The sequence below is a fragment of the Cetorhinus maximus genome, chromosome 3, assembly GCF_964194155.1.
Source record: "Cetorhinus maximus chromosome 3, sCetMax3.hap1.1, whole genome shotgun sequence".
In the NCBI taxonomy this organism is placed as follows: domain Eukaryota; kingdom Metazoa; phylum Chordata; class Chondrichthyes; order Lamniformes; family Cetorhinidae; genus Cetorhinus; species Cetorhinus maximus.
Genome location: NC_135881.1, coordinates 91,631,717 through 91,650,169, shown reverse-complemented (window position 1 = coordinate 91,650,169; position 18,453 = coordinate 91,631,717).

The window sequence follows — 18,453 nt, the reverse complement described above, 5'->3', positions numbered from 1 at the left end:
CAGCTTTCCCCCTTCCCCAGTAGAGCCCTTGCCTTGCAGCCTATTGAAAGACATCCCAGCCTTACCGTGGGCCTGATAGGTAGAGACTTGCCTGTGACATCCCCTGAAAGCGATATGGTGCTGCCTGCAAAGCCTGGTGCTGATTCCTGCAAGCGCTGTGCGATGCAAGTTAGTGAATGAACCTCAAAGCCACAGCAAAGTGCAGGTCACCAGGTGCACTTCACAAATATACTGTTGTGAAACACATCGTTCTAATTTCATGCTGGTGTGCCCTGATGATCCAGCATAGGGGGGATGATTCTGGCAAGGAGTCCTTATAATGATATGCAAATATATTGAAATAATGTTCCCCATGTGCCGCAGTGGGAAACACGGCTCGCCATTGCAGGCTGCCGTGCATAATCACAAACTGGTTTTATTCACCATAAAACCGATTTTTGGCCCTCTTGCGATATTTTCCACTCCCACCTGCCATGACGCCTGCTGCGAACAGGAACAGAAAATCCTGGCCATTGAATAGTCGATGAAATGTTGTGAAGTGTCTCAGAATAAGAAACGATCCAACTAATGTTCCTTTCATCCCATGGTCAAACATGAGAAAATCATCTGGATGTGGAAGGGAGAGAGTGCCTTGATTTGGTCAATAGCTATAGCAAGTGGATAAATGTTGATTCCATGCCCAATACCACAAGTGCCAAATGTATTGAGGTTTTGAGAAGTTGATTTGCAATTTTTGGGCTGCCAGAAGTGTTGGTGTCAGATGATGGTTCACAGTTTATTTTGGAAGAGTTTGAAATATTTCTGAGTAAGAATGGAGTCAAACACACTCTAATACCACCAATATCACTCAGCATCGAATAGTGCTACAGAAAGGAGTGTACAGAACGTGAAGAGATCTTTGCAGAAGTATATGGTAGGTGACAAACTAGGCAGTAATTTCCATGTTCCTCTTCGACACAGACTAGACAATTTTCTGTTCTATTGCAGAATACCCCCATAATCTACCACAGATTGATCACCTTATGAGTTAGTGCTTAAACACACTTATAGGACAAAGTTTAGTTTGCTTAAGATTGACATCAATAGCAAAATAAGATTAAAAACAAGACAAAGTGAAGATGAATCATGATATAACAGATATGAAACTTAGAGAGTTCAGTGCTGGTCAGAAAGTCATAGTGAAAAAAACACCAAGGTGATAAGAAGTATGTGATTGGAGTTGCTGTAAAGAATCTAGGTGCATTCACATATCTAGCAAAGATTGGAAAGAAACTCCATTAATGTCACATAGATCATTTGCTAGGAGGATATCTGACAAAGGGAGAGCATGATAAACCTCCTATAGTCCAAAATACTCCTACAGTTAAAAGTGAAATTCAGAAAGAAAGCGAAAGTCACAAAGAAACAAAGTGCTGGATTTCCAGAATCCGGTAAAGCAAAGTGAGCCAGGGTCTTTAATTAAGACTAATTAATCAATGTCACAGTCCCAACCACTAAGTAGAGCTGGTAGTCAAAGTCAATGTTCAAGGTTGACACAGTCAGAGTTGTTGAGAGAGCAGAGTCAAACTAATAGAAATGTCAGAAGATACTCAGACAGAAAGAGAAAGAAGCCAAATAGGTTAACTGAAAATATGTAGGAACGTAGAAGAAGGAAGTTGTTCTTTTCATTATTTCCTGTCAAATGATATTTTTGTTAAACACTTTCTGCTGTTAAGAAAGAACACTTTTTTACATGTAAATTACTCTGGAAGTATTGCTGATATATGCTTTGGTTGTGATTACAGTAACAACAAATTTGCAACCTAACCTGCTTAATTTCAGGTATTGTTCATAATGGTTCAGCTATATTGTACCCTGGGAAATTATGTACATGTACCATTTCACATTTTAATGTATAAGTTGTTTTTTTTAAGTGGGTAGGGAGTGTAGTATGTTGCAAGATCTGTGAATTTTGTTATATTTCACTCTCTGCTGCCCCCTCTGTGGGAGAGGCGTAAATAGTTCAATAATGTTAGTTTAATAATGGCTGCCTGAAGTTGAGCATGTGTTAGCCTGACTCAGTGTAATACAAAGCACTGCTTTAACAGAGATAAACAGGAGAACAGGTGCAGTATTTTAGTCATCAGTAATGGAGAAGTATTGCAAATGTCTTGTTTATTTTGTATCTTCACACACTTTTTTCCCTTTGGGGAATAATGGGAAGCGTTAGAAGGATTAGCAGGCTGATTAACCTGTTGCTATACATCATGCTGCGTCATGAATGTTTCTTCTGTGGCCAACAAGTTCTGGAGTTTGACTTAAACCTGGAGCTTTTGGCTCAAAGGAGGCACACTACCTACTGAGCCACAAGACCTCCTACTGTGAATGTCTGCTCTTGCATTACAGACAAGTATATAAAAAGTCCATGGGTAAATTGAGGGGATTTTCTCTTATAAGCAGAGTCAAGGGTTAGCACAAATCAGTGAGTTAAGAACAATGACAGTCATCAAGGCAGGGCTTGTTATGTTTTGTGCATGTGTTAACACAGAATGATGCATGGATAGAGCAAAAATCCGGATGAGAAATTTTGACTTTGCGCGCTAATGTAAAAGGGGTATTAATGAATCAACAACCTGTTTTACATCTGTCCCAATTTTTATTTCTATTGAAGTCAGTTCCCACAGCAAAATCAGCATGATATTGTAGCTGTGCTCGGCCATAGTCTGTATATTTATAGAGTGATATCCTTTTCTATTTGTAAGTGCTTTTGCCTTGTGTTGAGGTGCCCTGATGGCTGCATGCATAAAATCAATCACACCCTGTGCTTGAGAGAACACAGCCACTGCTGAAAAGCCTTGAGCATCTTGCATTGACTCCTGGTGTCAGTGGGGAATATGATCTACTGTTTGATCCTGGTGAAGGTGGTGCCAGTCACCTGCTTAATGCAGCTGTGAACTTCAGATTGTGATATGTGGCTGATACACCCAACAACCAACTGAAAGAATCTATGGTACAAAAATTCAAAGCTATGATGACTTTGAGGATGCCTGGCATGGTATGTCCTCCTTGTCGAGGAGGCAGCAGGTCCTGTTGGAGGACAGTGCAGAAGTCTGTGAAAGCCTACCTGGAGAAAGAAAGCTTCCGCTTGCACTGCTTCTTAGATAAGTACAGGAAGGTGTGGGGGTAAGAGTGCAGTTGTGGGAAATTTCCCGATTCGAGCTACCCACTCAGAAGCTAAAGTCTGGCACTATTGGTCCCATCAGTCATCAAAGCTCTGGGATCCACTGACCTTTCACTTAAAGCAATTTGCAGCAAAAATTATTTTGAAGTGAAGGGTGAGGGAAAAAAAATCACAACTCTCAGGCACTCTGTGAAATGCCCTTCTCCAGCAAATTCTGGCCAATATATCTTGAATGGTACATAAAATGTTTCTGAATATTGTCATCTTATAAATATACAGTCTGTCTGGTTAAAATTACAACCCTCTAAAACATTTGCTAATTCAGACAAATTCAAACTCACAGTTAGTCAGCCATCCCTCATACCTCACAGTCACCTGTTCACACATTCATTTGCATGCAGTCTCAGCTTTCAATATCCCATCAACTTCCTTAATAGTTATAGGGACATTGGATCTGTCTAATTCTCACTGGAAAATATTTTTAAAAAACATAAAAATAAAAAAACATAATATAGAATAGTTATGACTATCTTACATGTAATTTAAAATGTGGATATATACTTATGTACACATGAATCTATGTACATCCACCCTGTGCATTGATGCTATTTTCTTAAAGTTAAATTAATTTATATTTTGATTTCTATAGGCATGTGAAAGATCAACAGAAGGAAATAATAGATCTTGTGACTTTAAGTTGAGCAAAGAGAAAACACCTTCCCCTTCAGTGCTTAAAGCGTCTCAGGATACATGCTAGCAATGATTCATGGGAAGTGATATGCTGAGAATCAGACAAGTGAGCAAGAAACAAAATTTGACTTTTTGCCACAGGGGCAATGAAGATGGAGATGAATCTTGACAGGCACACATACGACAAGAACTTGGGCAAAGCACGAACTGGCAATTCATAAATCGCACTGGCACATTCCCTCTAAGGGCCTTGGTGCATAAAACCGCCTAAAACAGTAGGTCCAGGACTCATGTGATCAGGAGAGGTTGGGTATTCACTGACCCAAAACAACCAAGCTGATCATGTACAAGTACCACAGGTAAATCTTCTATCTGATGAAATTTAACAGCAATTCTGATAACAGCAGTTTGATTGTCATTAAAAAAAGGTGCTAGTTCTTTCCATTTACATGAGATGCTGGCATATCTCCTCTGTTTCCATCCTCCTCCCCACCCCCACAACCCCCCTCACCCCTCCCCCCAACAATTGTGTGGTTGGACTAGCAAAACGACAAATGTTACTTGTGGCATAATGGGCATGGAGGAGGTTAAATAATGTATTTGCAAAATGGAACATTTTAAAGTGGTGATGTCTCTTTACAACAGTGTCGTTGCCAATATGTTCTCAATGAGCTAACATGTGAATTTACATGAGATTTATCTTGATTTTTGAACAGGAGCTTTTAGATCACTGTATTACATGAAGAAAAGGAATAGGAAATGTGCACATTATCTGTGTTGATTTAGGTATCCATAAAGCTGTGGATATTGGGCTGTCTTTATGATTATAAAAGCTCTTTGGTAATCACCCCATCCCTTTCATTACAACGACAACCACATATTTATATAGCAGCTTTAACATAATAAAATGTCCTAAGGTGCTTCACAGGAGCATTATAAAGCAAAAAAAAAGAGAAACATATCTATGATAATTTAAACACCCTGCAGACGAAACAATGGTCTGCATATTATGGGGGGTACCCTGGAAGGAAAGTTGTCTGGAAGCTGACTCACTCCGTGCTGGCCCGCCCCACAGCCATAATGCGGGTGGGCTAAATTTGTGGAGAGAGAGGCTTCCGCCCCTCACTTGGGGAGGAAGTCCCACCCTCGGGAGCATGCTGGCCAATTGGATTGGCTGACAGCCCCAGCTGTCCCGGCAGCATCAAGAACTCATTAGTGGGCATTGCCGGGACTGCAACCAGTCCCGAGAAGGAGTGATGTGAGCCCAGGGTATTGGGCAGGATGGATTTGGCCAGCTTAGGGAGGGGGTGCAGAGGGGTGGGGCTGGTGGATTTTGGATAGCGGATGGGTAGGAAGAAAGCAGCGTTACTATCTTAAGGGCCTGCCCCCCACCCCTTGTGCAAAAGGAACCCCCCCCCGACAACCCAAAGATAGTACCCCACCTTCCTTACTGCCCTTTTAAAACTTTTTTTTAGCAAAATGGCCTATCCAGTCCCACCCAATTGTCCGCGCCAACCATATTCTGGTGTCGGCAGCACATTATCAGAGTCAATTGGCTTGTTAACAAACTTAATTGACCCCTTATTATTCATTTAAATATGGCAGGTGGGCTACTAATATGGATGAGCTCAGGGGTGAGCAGGAAGATGGTGGGATGGGTACCCGTCCTAATTTATGTACCCCCTCCCTGCCAAAAAACACCTCTGGCAGGGGCAGATAAAATCCAGCCCAATGTCCCCACAGAAGAATATCCCAATTAACCGCCTTTCCTTTTCAACTAGTATGAATAGCACCACAATTTGATTGCCTCTAAATGACACAATTTTAAAATTCTCATCTTTCTTTGCAAATCCCTTGTGTCTTTACCACTCCCTGTGTCTATGATCTCCTCCAGCCCTACAACCCTCTGACATATTTCCACTCATCTAATTCGGGCATCTTGAGCATCCCCAAGTTTAAATGCTCCACGATTGGTGACTGTGCCTTCAGCTGCTAAGGCCCGAAGATGAAGAATTTCCCTCCTGAACCTCTGTCCCTCTCTTTTCTCTTTTAAGACAGTTTTTAAAACCTACCTCTTTGACCAAGCTTTTGGTCATTCACCCTAATACCTCCATATGTGGCTCAGTATAAAATTTTGTTTTATAATGGGACATTTTACTATTAAAGGCACTATATAAAGTCGGTGTTGTTGCCTCAGATCTGTCTGTAATGTGCCAAGTATTTTGGAGATTCTCTGAGAACATCCTTCCATGCAACAATACTTCAGTGTTCTGGTAAAGCTCATAGTACAATAGTCTGTAAACTACCCCAATCTAATCTTTGCTTGATCTTTCTTCTGGGAAAGGACACACATACTAGCTTAATGTATCTGCTAAATAACTAAGCACTTTGCAAGGATTCAAGGTGTTTTTTTTTAATAAAACTATATTTGTGCTGTCCTAAGCAAAGTAATCACCATAGGACCAGGCAGTACACAAAGAGAGGACTCCAAGTTTAGCTGAATTTATTGGCCCAAATCTTCCGTTCAGGGTTGGAATTCCTATTTCCAACTCTGATCAGGCAAAGAAATAAACACATCTTCCTCCAATTCTTCTGAGCAATCTTCCAATGGAGGATCCTGCAGAATTCAGTCAGTAGAAGAAACCTCAGAGGGAGCAGTGGAGAGAATCGCACAGAAGCCCCTTTTTTACAGCACTAGCTGTCGTATTCTGGTAAGTAAGAGTTTGAATGTCCTAAAACTTCTTTGAAAAACGGAGAGAAGATAGGTCAGTGAGGGGGTAGAGGGTTAATGCAAGTGGGTAAGGGGATAGGGTGGTTAAGGTACGTGAGTAAGGGGTAAGGTGGGTGAGGTAAATGGGTAATGGGGTAGCATGGGTGAAGGGGGTTGGGTGGGTAAGATGGTAAAGTGGATAAGGTGGGTGTGTGAGGTAAGTGGGTAAGGGAATGGGGTGGCAGCTGGGTAGTAGGGTGGCTAGGGTGGTGAGGTCGGGTAAGGTCAGGTTAGAGGGTCGGTGAGGGGAGCCAGAGGGTTGGTGGGGAAGTGGGGCAGTGGGGGGCTAGTCAGGGTCTGACACATACAGGGTTTGTGTGGGACTGAGTACAGTACCACCCAGGTGACCCAGGCCCAGGGGTCATAAGACCATAGATGTAGGAACAGAGGTAGGCCATTCGGCCCATCGAGTCTGCTTCGCCATTCAATGAGATCATGACTGATCTGATAATCCTCAGTGTGGTGTTGAGTAAAGACTAAACATGGAGGTAGCTCCTAGCCTGTACCCTTTACTGTATAAGTGTAAATAGTTCTACTTGTTAATAAAAACTTACAGTTAACCTACTGAAGACTACGAAGGCTTCTTTAAGAGACCCTGTTTTGTAGCTAACACCCTCTCAACAAGGTGGCAGCTTGGGATCAAAAACCCTCAACCCCGCTAAAATGCTGAAACAAACCAAGATGCTGAAAGACTAAGACAAAACTTCAATGGAAATTCTGACCTGAGAGAAACTCCCAACAAAAGTGGAAGACACAGAGAAACTTTACCAGAAAATGCTCCAGGGAAAAGGCCTGGGAGCTGAACCCAGAGATTTTTACGGCAGCAGAAGACGCCATTGAATCTCCCTTGGAAGTCTAGCTTCAGGACGCAGAGTCCACAGAGTCTGCAGGTGTGAGCTACATCTTTTAAAGTTCCAGGCTGCAGCTAGTCCGAAGAACCCTTTCCCTAATTCTGTGTCAGAGGCGCCATTGATGGAAAGCCCATCGCTAAAACCTGATTCCCCAGTCGGAGCCCCAACGCATGGCCTCCAAACTTGTAAGATCAGAAAAAGAATTAATTATTTAAATCTCTTGCGAGCATTGTGACTCTCTAGATCAGAAAACGGGAACCATAACTTTAAATTCAAATGCCTCACTACTCGTCATAGCAAACTGCAGAATGAAAGAAGCCAGCACATAGCTGATCCAGGCGGCCATTGCTAAGGGTCTTCTCACCATCTTGCGGAGCTCACCAAACCCGACAAGTGCGGGAACCCCTTTGTCATGGAGTCACCAGTGATGCCATCTTGAAACTCTGTAAGCTCTTGAAGCTGCACATACAATTTTAAAATGTTTAACATGGATCAAAATTCAACACTTCCAACTAAATTTGGACTAACCCAAGGCCCAGAGCAGTCAGAAAATTGGAGCCTTTGGAGGAAAAGATTTTTTAAGATACAGTATCACTTCTGATTTAAATAAAAAGTAGAAAGAAGAGCAGGTGAACATGTTGCTTTACTCTATAGGCCTGATGGTAGACGACATCATTGTAAAACAGGGTATTACCCTGGAATTCAGGAGAAAACAGGCCAAATTAGATGGGATTTTAAAATCTTTTGACATTTATTTTAATTTGCAAAGCAATGAAATACTGGAAAGAGCTAAATTCAATAAGAGAATCCAGCTCAAAACAAAAACAGAATTACCTGGAAAAACTCAGCAGGTCTGGCAGCATCGGCGGAGAAGAAAAGAGTTGACGTTTCGAGTCCTCATGACCCTTCAACAGAACTGAGTAATATTAGGAGAGGGGTGAAATATAAGCTTAAAAGCTTATATTCTTTTAAGCTTATATTTCACCCCTCTCCTAATATTACTCAGTTCTGTTGAAGGGTCATGAGGACTCGAAACGTCAACTCTTTTCTTCTCCGCCGATGCTGCCAGACCTGCTGAGTTTTTCCAGGTAATTCTGTTTTTGTTTTGGATTTCCAGCATCCGCAGTTTTTTGTTTTTATCTAAGAGAATCCAGCTGCCTGGGGAACCTGTCGATTCCTTCATAAATGGTCTCTACAGGATGGCTGAAGAGAGTGAACATGGAGATTTAAAATCTGACCCTATCAAAGGCAGAATAGTGGTGGGTGTAACAGACAATACACTCTCTGACCTTCTACAAGCAAAAGAAGACCTAACCCTGGACAAGGCAAACCAGAGAGTTAGAATGTCTGAACCCCAAGAGCAGTACAGGAAAATCTTAAGAGGAGAGACTAAAACATGGGCAGAAGCCAACATATCAGGCACACAGACACAGGGACAATCCAAGATAGGGAAAACAATTCTGAATCGGTCAGCAGAGCGACCCTGCCAGTGCTGAGATCAGTATCCTGCGAGTATAGCCCAGTGCTTCCACTGTAACAGGATTGGACACTATGGCAAACTGTGCAAGGAAAAACCCCTGTAACGCAGAGAAGGCCCAAAAATGATCGACGAGGTTGAGACTGAAAACCCAGAAGACATGCAGCCATGCATCTTGGGCGAGGTTAAGGATTGTGGTTTCTCATTTTGGAATGCAGACATCTTTGTCAATGACAATCTAACAAATTTTAAATTAGATTTAGGTGCCAGTGTGACAGTCCCGCCTGACATGAGCCAGGGCTCAAAGAGCTCTGGCTTCGAACGATGGACACTCCAATTTACAGGTCAGGAAGACTCCGAATTCCAGTCATTGGCATGATCCTGGAACCACTGGGGTATAGCAGCAAACAGGTCTTTGAGCTGATCTATATCATCTGTAACCAGCTTTTCTCTCTCCTGAGCAGGGATGCCTGCGTAGCCTTGGATTTCCTCCAGAAGGTAGATGATGTCAAGACAACCACTGTCGTTAATCAAGTAGAACTGCACAGTCCTGAGTACTCAAACATTAAGAGACACCATTCTGTAACCAACACCCTCCCAACAGTCAGGTGGATCGGGAGGGAGTCAGGAGGTGGCAGCATGAGTGACTGGGGGGTCAGTTCTGTAGCTACCCAGGTGTTAGACTAGGATTTTTCTGTCCAACAGTTCCTGGGTAATTATCCAGGTAGATAATTTGGAACTGGCTGAAGTCTCTGTCTCTAACTCAGAGTTGGAGACTTTTTTTTATTCATTCACAGGATGTGGGCGTCGCTGGCTGAGCCAGCATTTATTGCCCACCCCTAATTACCCTTGAGAAGGTGGTGGTGAGCTGTCTTCTTGAACCGCAGCAGTCCATGTGGTGTAGGTACATCCACAGTGCGGTTAGGAAGGGAGTTCCAGGATTTTGACCCAGTGATAGTGAAGGAACGGTGATATATTTCCAAGTCAGGATGGTGAGTGACTTGAAGGGAAATTTCCAGGTGGTGGTGTTCCATCTATCTGCTGCCCTTTCTCAGAGATCAAGAACACTGGATGATTTCCTTCTCCATAGCCCTGGGATGCTTAAGCTATTGAAATACCTGTACTGCCCTCCCAGCTGGGAGCAGGGGAATGGCCCATTGGAAGTTCAAACTTCCCAAGCAATTCCCATGGTGTCATTGCATTGGGACTTCTGAGGGATTGCGTAGTGCATTTTGGGGGGTACATCAGGTCTCCAGCTATCTGGAGAAGGGAAGATCTGGGCCAACAAAACGTTCATAACTCAAACTCTTTTAAGTACCACAATGCAGCAATGGAAACTTTAAAAAAAAAGAAAAAGTATAAGCATAGAGTATCTGCTTGGGCAAAGACTTGGGAAGTTACACTAGGGTCGGAGCCATTGCTGAACTCCATTGAAGTTCGGGGGTGTTAAGGGGAGGGACCTCCAGTAGTGACATCAAAACATATGACACCAGATAAGTGGCAAAATCAGTTTCAGAGTTTATCTTATGGAGATCTTGCATTTGGGCAATGGGGGAGCTATGGCTCTTGCTATCCCCACAAGGTAAGTATAAAAGCTAACCTCTTAGGGCTTTCTGCTTTCTGCTCTTCTTCACCTGGTGGGAGTGCTATAATCGCTACTTTTAAATTGCAGTAAGGTCCAAATGACATTGTCAGGACCCAACATGTGTACATAATAAAGGACGGCAGCTTGGATTGGGTGTTCATGCCACCTGCTCAGTAGAGCAGGATAAAATTCGGAACAGTACGTTCTGGCAGATAAGTAACCTGGGTGATATAATTACCCACCTGCCCAGTTTCTGCTGGGCATGTAGGATTAAAGTCACCCTCATTGACTCCTTGCTGAAGTATAAGTCACTGGCACTGGATATCCTTTGGTACCTCACAATTCATATAGGAGTGTTAACAGTTAGTGTTGAGGATCTCTTCGGAAGGCCTTACCCAATGTCCACACACAAGCACATATCCAGCAGGAGATGCTGGATATTGATCAAGAACACTGGATGATTTCCTTCTCCATAGCCCTAGGATGCTTAAGTTATTGAAACACTGGTACCGCCCTCCCAGCTGGGATCAGCTAGTTTAGTGCACCCTGTGGATTGAAACCTATAACTTACTGGCTGTTATGCCCCAACTATTATCTGGATAAACTTCTTGAGCTACCAGGCTGTTTGTCTGAAATTGGGGCTGGTGTATTTTGCTGGACAAAATAGATGGAGCCCTACTCTGCTTTTAACAGTGCTGTACCTGGCTTGTGAATACTTAATGCTGACACAAACTGCTCCATTTCCCAGAACTAATATCTCTCACCTTAATCATCCAAAAATTGTGCCATTTTGCAACCATTATGAAAAATTGGTCAGTTGTCTCACTTCTCTGTGAAAGGTCTTATGACATCTTCCTACGTTAAAGACATATATGAATACAAGTTGTTGTTGCAGTACTTTATGAATCACTTTGTAGTTGGTGTAGTTGGTGAAACTTTTGCTCATGCTCAGTTCCTGAGGGCCACCTGAAACCTTCCTCAGGAGTAACCATCATTTGGGTGCAGCTGGATAAATGGCAGTAGCGAATCCACTTCCCGTTCTACACCCTGCTCAAACTTTCTTTCAATTAGCTTCGCTAGAAAGGAAACTTGGTGGGGTGTGCACCATGGCCGCCCCATCTGCAACTGCCAGCTTCCCTTCCACACCTGGTGTGAAAATTATCCTCTGCTTTTGGTATGAAATTCAGTGAATGTACAGCGTAGGAGAACAACTCAACTCAAAGCCACTTCCTCCAGGCCTCTACCTCATCCTACAGCATATTCTGAAATGCAAGATGCTGAAAGGACTGATTATATGCTTCAGTAGAAGTGTAATTTATTCTGCACTTCATGGAGAAAATACAATGTTAAACTGCAACCCTTGAGTTCAAAACCCAACGTAGATTTAAATATTCAATGCCCTTCTGGTTACTGGGGTTTTGAAATTAATCTCAAAAAAGTAAGGCTCATAACTGCTCTGATCATCGACTAGACACAAGTAGTACCCAGCGTAATGCTGAGTCATACAGATCAGAAGGATCCCACGTTTGACTTACATTCTTTGCTCCTTTGGCGATGCTACATTTATAGCGCCTTTGAGTGCGTGAAAATTCACCTAGGATTCTCCCTTCTGACCGCGACTTGCTGATTCCTGCATGTCAGGAGGGGTGAGGGTCAAACTTGGCTGCAATCCCTTTTGCAGTTGAAGAGCCTGCTGAAATTCAATATTTAGGCTCACAAATGAAGAATGGCCACTTGATTGAAATACCAAACCAGACCGAGAGCAAAAAAGAGTTTGCATTTATAGTACCTTTCCTATCCTCAAGCTCTTCATACCTAATTCATTGCTTATGAGGTGTAGTCATTGTTGTTATTTAGGCAAACATAGCAGTCAATTTGTCTATAGCAAGACCCTACCAACAGCAAATGAGATGATTGATCACAATCTGGTGTTGGTTCAGGGATAAATGTTGTCTAGGAAACTTGGAAATTCCTTTCTTTTAATAATGCCATAGGATCGTTTACATCACCAGAACAAATAGGGAAACCCTTGACCTAACTGCTCATTCCAAAGACAAAGCCCAAGTCAAAAGATAGTGTTGTAACCTACTGGGGCGCTGACGAAAATTAATATTTGTGTTTCTGGCTTTTTTGCCACAAATTGTGGTAAAATTAACTAAAACTTAGAGAAATATCCAGCCCTTCTTCATTCTACAATTAGACTTGTGGTATATGTGCTTATGGATTTTTGGCTGTTGATTTGTACAGATTGTTGATTAGTTTTTATTGATTTGTTTTCAGGAAATGAATGGCCCTAAGCCTGAGGGAAAACATAGGTTTTACAACGGCTTTTAAGCAATCAGTGTCTTGTTCTAGGTGTATCTGCTGCAGTCAGATCTGTTCCCATGCACTGGAAGGAAGCTAACACAGAGTGATGAGGCAGAACTGGGCGTGTAGATCCATTAGCTTGATGTCAGTAATAGTAAGATACTTGAAGGAATCATTAGAGATGCACTATATGACACTTAGCTAGAGTCACCTAACACAGCGTCCAGAAAAGAGGGTTTAACTTAGCAATATGATTGGATTTATTTTTAGTAAGTCAGCAGGTTGGTGGTTGGAGATAACTCAGGAGATATTGTCTACCTGAATTTGAGGACAACTTTTGATAAAAATAGGTATGTCTGATATCAGGGAAAGGGTGGGTAAAAATGAAACTGAGAGAAATTAGAGAACAAAGTTCTCAGTGCAAAGGTTACAACAGCGGCCAAAAAAATCTTAATGATTGAGCTGGGAGATTTCCATTATTATTCTGGATAACAAGAAAGACAATGCTGAAAATCTGAAATAATAACTTTAAAAGCTCAAAATACACAAAATCTGAAAGAAGAAATGGTTAACATTTGCTGGGACCTTTGATCAAAAATATTGTTTGTTAGACACATGGGCCATTGACGCAACTGGGGCAATAATAATGTGGACCATGGAGTCACCTTCCAGAGACAGCTGCCTCCTGGTTTAAGGGGACTCGAAAAGAACTAGTAACTGTCATATGTTTGGAGATTCATAAATACATAGTAAATCATGTGCTGGCGTTATCAAGAAAGAAAGAAAAGCAATAGTGATGGAGATTGATAGGCGTAGCATTCTCTCTTATAGTACTTGGGCATTAATGATCACCTAGATGGAATATGTGGAAGAATATCAGACTGGAAGGATCACTGCCTGTAGTTGAGCTTGTCTGATTTTCAGTTGATTTAAGTTCAATTGTGAAAACATGGGCAGGCTCCATTTATAGCTGGATAATCCTCTACCTGATTTTCTCCTATGTGCTCTGTCTAGGAGATCCTTTACACACAACTTCTATAAGAGGAACATTTGCCTCATTGACTTCAAATGTGAGAACCTTAAAGCAGAGGCCAAGGCAGGAAGGAAGAGAACAAACATTAAACAAGTAATTAAAAAGAAAATATAGCAGAGTGGTACCAAGAGAGTTGGGATGTCAAGAAACAAAATAAAGATCAATAAATGTTTCTTATCTATATCAAGTGCAATACTAAAGAGTTTATAATAAAAGCAAAATATTGCAGATGCTGGAAATCCAAAATAAAAATAGAAAGTGCTGTAAAAACTTAGCAGGTCTGGCAGCATCTGTGGAGAGAGAAACAGAGTTAACGTTTCGAGTCCAATATGACTCTTCTTCTTTCCGAACATTAACTCAGCTTCCCTCTCCACTGAAGAGTTTGTGCTTCATACCAACATAAGTGGTATGGAGGTGTTACAACTTCAAGTTTGTGTATGTGATGAGAAGCTTAATAAACTCAGTTTAAAGGAAACATAATTACATTCCACAGTGGAGTGGGACTGTCATTTGGTGGGTATAAAATATTTCAGAACAGTAAGAAAACTAGATTTATGTGCAGCCTTACTCCATACACAGAGTGGACTGAACAATGATCAAAGAGCTGCTTAAGAACAAATAACTTGCATTGAAATGTGTGATATAGAGGAGAATACATTACTTCTAAGTAGGTTCAAAACAAATGCAAAAAAAGAAATTCATATGCAGTGATTTGAATAGAGTGTGTGAGAAAGGGACTGTATTAACTGGGGGATGATCTGAGAGGAGGTTTAATGCTGATGGAGATCTTTCAAAAGAAGGAGGAAGCTCTAGAGAGCTATTGATGGACTCCTTCTTGACACAGCACATTAAAGGTAAGTTCGTGACCTTAATTTGCTACCATGGGAAAGCAGAAAGTGGAGGCCAGGTGCTTCCTATAGAGAGAGACAGAATCAAAGGCCCAGTTAATTTGAGCTGCTCTCACAGATCTCCCACTGGGGAACTATAGAGCAGAATTGGCAGAGGCCTAGCAGCAGGTCCCCAGCTAGTGCTTTTAGCAGAAGGTAAAGCATGATACAAGGGAACCATTCAAAAATAATTATTTATAATTGCTTGGTGGCAATATGTAATCCTTGACTACATTACATTGAATTACATAGAATTAAGACATGGAAACAATGGTATTTATTCTCCAATATTCCTAATTCCATGTTTCTGCCCTGTTCCCATTCCTTTTATTGTCCGTTCCTTCAATCACCTATTTAATTTATTCTTAAATGATGAGATGGTCTCTGTTGCAATCATTAACTTTGGAAGTGAACCCCATAGTATCACAACCTCTGTGTAAAATAGTTACTCCTGCTCCCTGCCCTGAAACTCTTACATTTAAATTTTATAGTTCTCCTGTTCTAGGTCCTTCAATCTCTGGAAAACTGTTTCTATCAACTATGTCCCATCCCTTCATGATTTTAAACAGTTCCACCGAATCATCCCCATAACCTGTTCTAATGAAAATATCTCCAATGTTTTAGTCTTTAAATTTCTAAATACCTAAATTTCCTCATAACAGACAATAACCAATATGTCTGCATTGCCTCTTCTCTATTGGCTCAATCCTGCTTGTAATCTGCAGTCCAAAACTCCACACAGTAGTCCTGTGGTTTTAATAATGTTTCATGTAGACCCACCATCTCAATTTTTATAATGCATGCCTATTGCCATAAAATCCAGTATGTCATTCACTCCTTTTTAATGGCCTTCTTCATTTAAGGTGCTGCTTTTAATGTTGTGAATCTGAACCTCCAATCCTCACATCTTCCAGCTTTTCCCAATTCAAAGCATAATTATTACATTTTGTCACTAAAATGCACCACCTCACACTTACTGACATTTAATTCTATCAGCCACTCTATTGTCTATTCCACTATCTTACAGTGTTCTCCTGTAGCTTCCTTTCATCCTCAGAATTATTTATTATCTTCATATTTCAATATTGTCTATAAATTTCAACACAACTCCCTCTAGCCTTGTAAAGCAAACTTTCAATATATTTTAACCTTTTACAACTGATTTCTGACTTCTGAGGAAATTCCGTTGGTGTTGGAGCTGCTTTCAAACAGTTTTACTACAGTCATCCTGAAGGGGAGGGTGATAAGGCAGAGGCCATGGTACATGTTGGTACCAAATGACATAGGTAGAAAGAGGGATGAGGTCTTGCATCAAGAATTCAGGGAATTAGGCAGTAGACTAAAAAGCAGGACCTCTTGGGTTGTAATCTCTGGATTACTCCCAGTGCCACGTGCTAGCGAGCACAGAAATAGGAGAATAGCGCAGATGAATATGTGGCTTAAGAGTTGGTGCAGGAGGGAGGGTTTTAGATTCCTGGATCACTGGGACCGTTTCTGGGGAAGGTGGGACCTGTACAAGTGGGACGGTCTACATCTGAACCAGAGCGGGGCTAATATCCTTGCGGGCGGGTTTGATAGTGCTGTTGGGAGGAGTTTAAACTAATTCGGCAGGGGGAGGGACACAGACTGCTAGCAGAATAGGGACATGTCATAATACAGTAAAACAATCAAGTCAGAGGGAACACAGCTGCATTAAGTTTCAAGGGAGTAAGGCAAGGCTGGATGGCCTCTACTTTAATGCCAGAAGTATTACAGGTAAAATGGATGAGTTAAGGGTGAGGACTGACACGTGGAATTGTGATATAGTAGCCATCACAGAGACGTGGTTGAGGGAGGGGCAGGATTGGCAGCTCAACATTCCGGGATATAGAATCTTCAGGCGAGACAGGGGAGGGGGTAAAAGAGGAGAAGGCATTGCATTATTAGTTAAGGAGTCAGTTACTGCAGTAAGGAGAGATAATATCTTGGAGGGGGCATTGAATGAAGCTTTGTGGGTAGAGCTTAGGAATAAAAAAGGGGCAGCCACATTGTTAGGTGTTTATTATATACCCCCAGATAGTCAGCAGGAAATTGAGGAGCAAATATGTGCACAATTTGCAGAGATGTGTAAAAACAATAACAATAGGGTAATTATATTAGGTGATTTCAACTTTCCCAACATTAATTGGGATAGACATAGTGTTAAGGGCTTGGATGGAGTGGATTTCTTGAAATATGTACAGGAGAACTTTTTAGGTCAATACGTAGAGGGTCCAACGGCGCTGTGCTGGACCTAATTCTGGGGAATGAAGCCGGACAGGTGGCTGAGGTGGTGGTGGGGGAGTATTTTAGTGATAGCGGCCACAACATGGTACAATTTAAGCTTGATATTGACAAAGAAATAGACAAGTTGCAAGAAAATGTTTTGGATTGGGGGAGAGCGGAATTTAATAAAATAAGGCAGGATCTGGCCAAGGTAGACTGGGAACAGCTACTTGTGGGGAAATCTACAGAACAGCAATGGGGGGTGTTCAAAAAGGAAATGGGGAGGGTACAGGCTCAACATGTTCCCTCTAGGGTGATAGGAAGGAGTAACAAGCCCAGAGAACCATGGATGACCAGAGATATTCAGGTTACAATGAGAAGGAAAAGAGAGGCTTTAGCAGGTACAAGGGAAGCAAATCAGCGGAGGCATTAGTGGAGTACAGACAGTGCAGGGTGGAGCTTAAGAAAGCAATTAGGAGAGCAAAGAGGGGATATGAGAAAGCTCTGGCTGGTAAAAGTAGGGAAAATCCCAAGATATTCTATAAATATATCAATGGGAAGAGGATAACCAGGGAAAGAGTAGGGCCCATTAGGGCTCCATCCATCTGGATGGAGCCAGAGGACATCGGTAGAGTGTTGAACAATACTTCACATCCGTCTTCACCCAAGAGAATGAGAATGAAAGTATGGAACTCAGGGAGAGGGACTGCGAGGTTCTTGAGCAAATTGATATTGGGAGTGACAAGGTATTGGAGGTGTTGGCAGGCTTAAAAGTGGACAAATCTCCAGGTCCAGATGATTTGTGTTCCAGACTGCTGAGGGAGGCAAGGGAGGAGATCGCAGGGGCTCTGACCCAAGTCTTTAATTTCTCTATGGCCACGGGGGAGGTGCCAGAGGACTGGAGAACAGCTAATGTGGTTCCGCTATTTAAGAAGGGTTGTAGAGATAAGCCAGGGAACTACGGACCAGTGAGTCTCATGTCAGTGGCAGGGAAACTTGGAGAAAATTCTGAAGGAGAGAATCTATCTCCACTTGGAGAGGCAAGGTTTGATCAGGGATAGTCAGCATGGCTTTGTCAGAGGGAGGTCATGCCTATCAAATTTGATTGAATTTTTTGAGGAGGTGACCAGGTGTGTAGATGAGGGTAGTGCAGTTGATGTAGTTCATATGGATTTCAGCAAAACCTTCGACAAGGTCCCACATGGGAGACTTATAAAGAAGGCAAATGCACATGGGATACAGGGTAATTTGATAAGGTGGATTCAAAATTGGTTTAGTTGTAGGAGACAGAGGGTGATGACAGAAGGCTACTTTAGTGACTGGAAGCTAGTGTCCAGTGGCGTACCACAGGGATCTGTGCTGGGTCCCCTATTATTCGTCATTTATATAAACGACAAAGATGACTATGTGGGGGGTAGGTTTAGTAAGTTTGTGGATGACACAAAGATT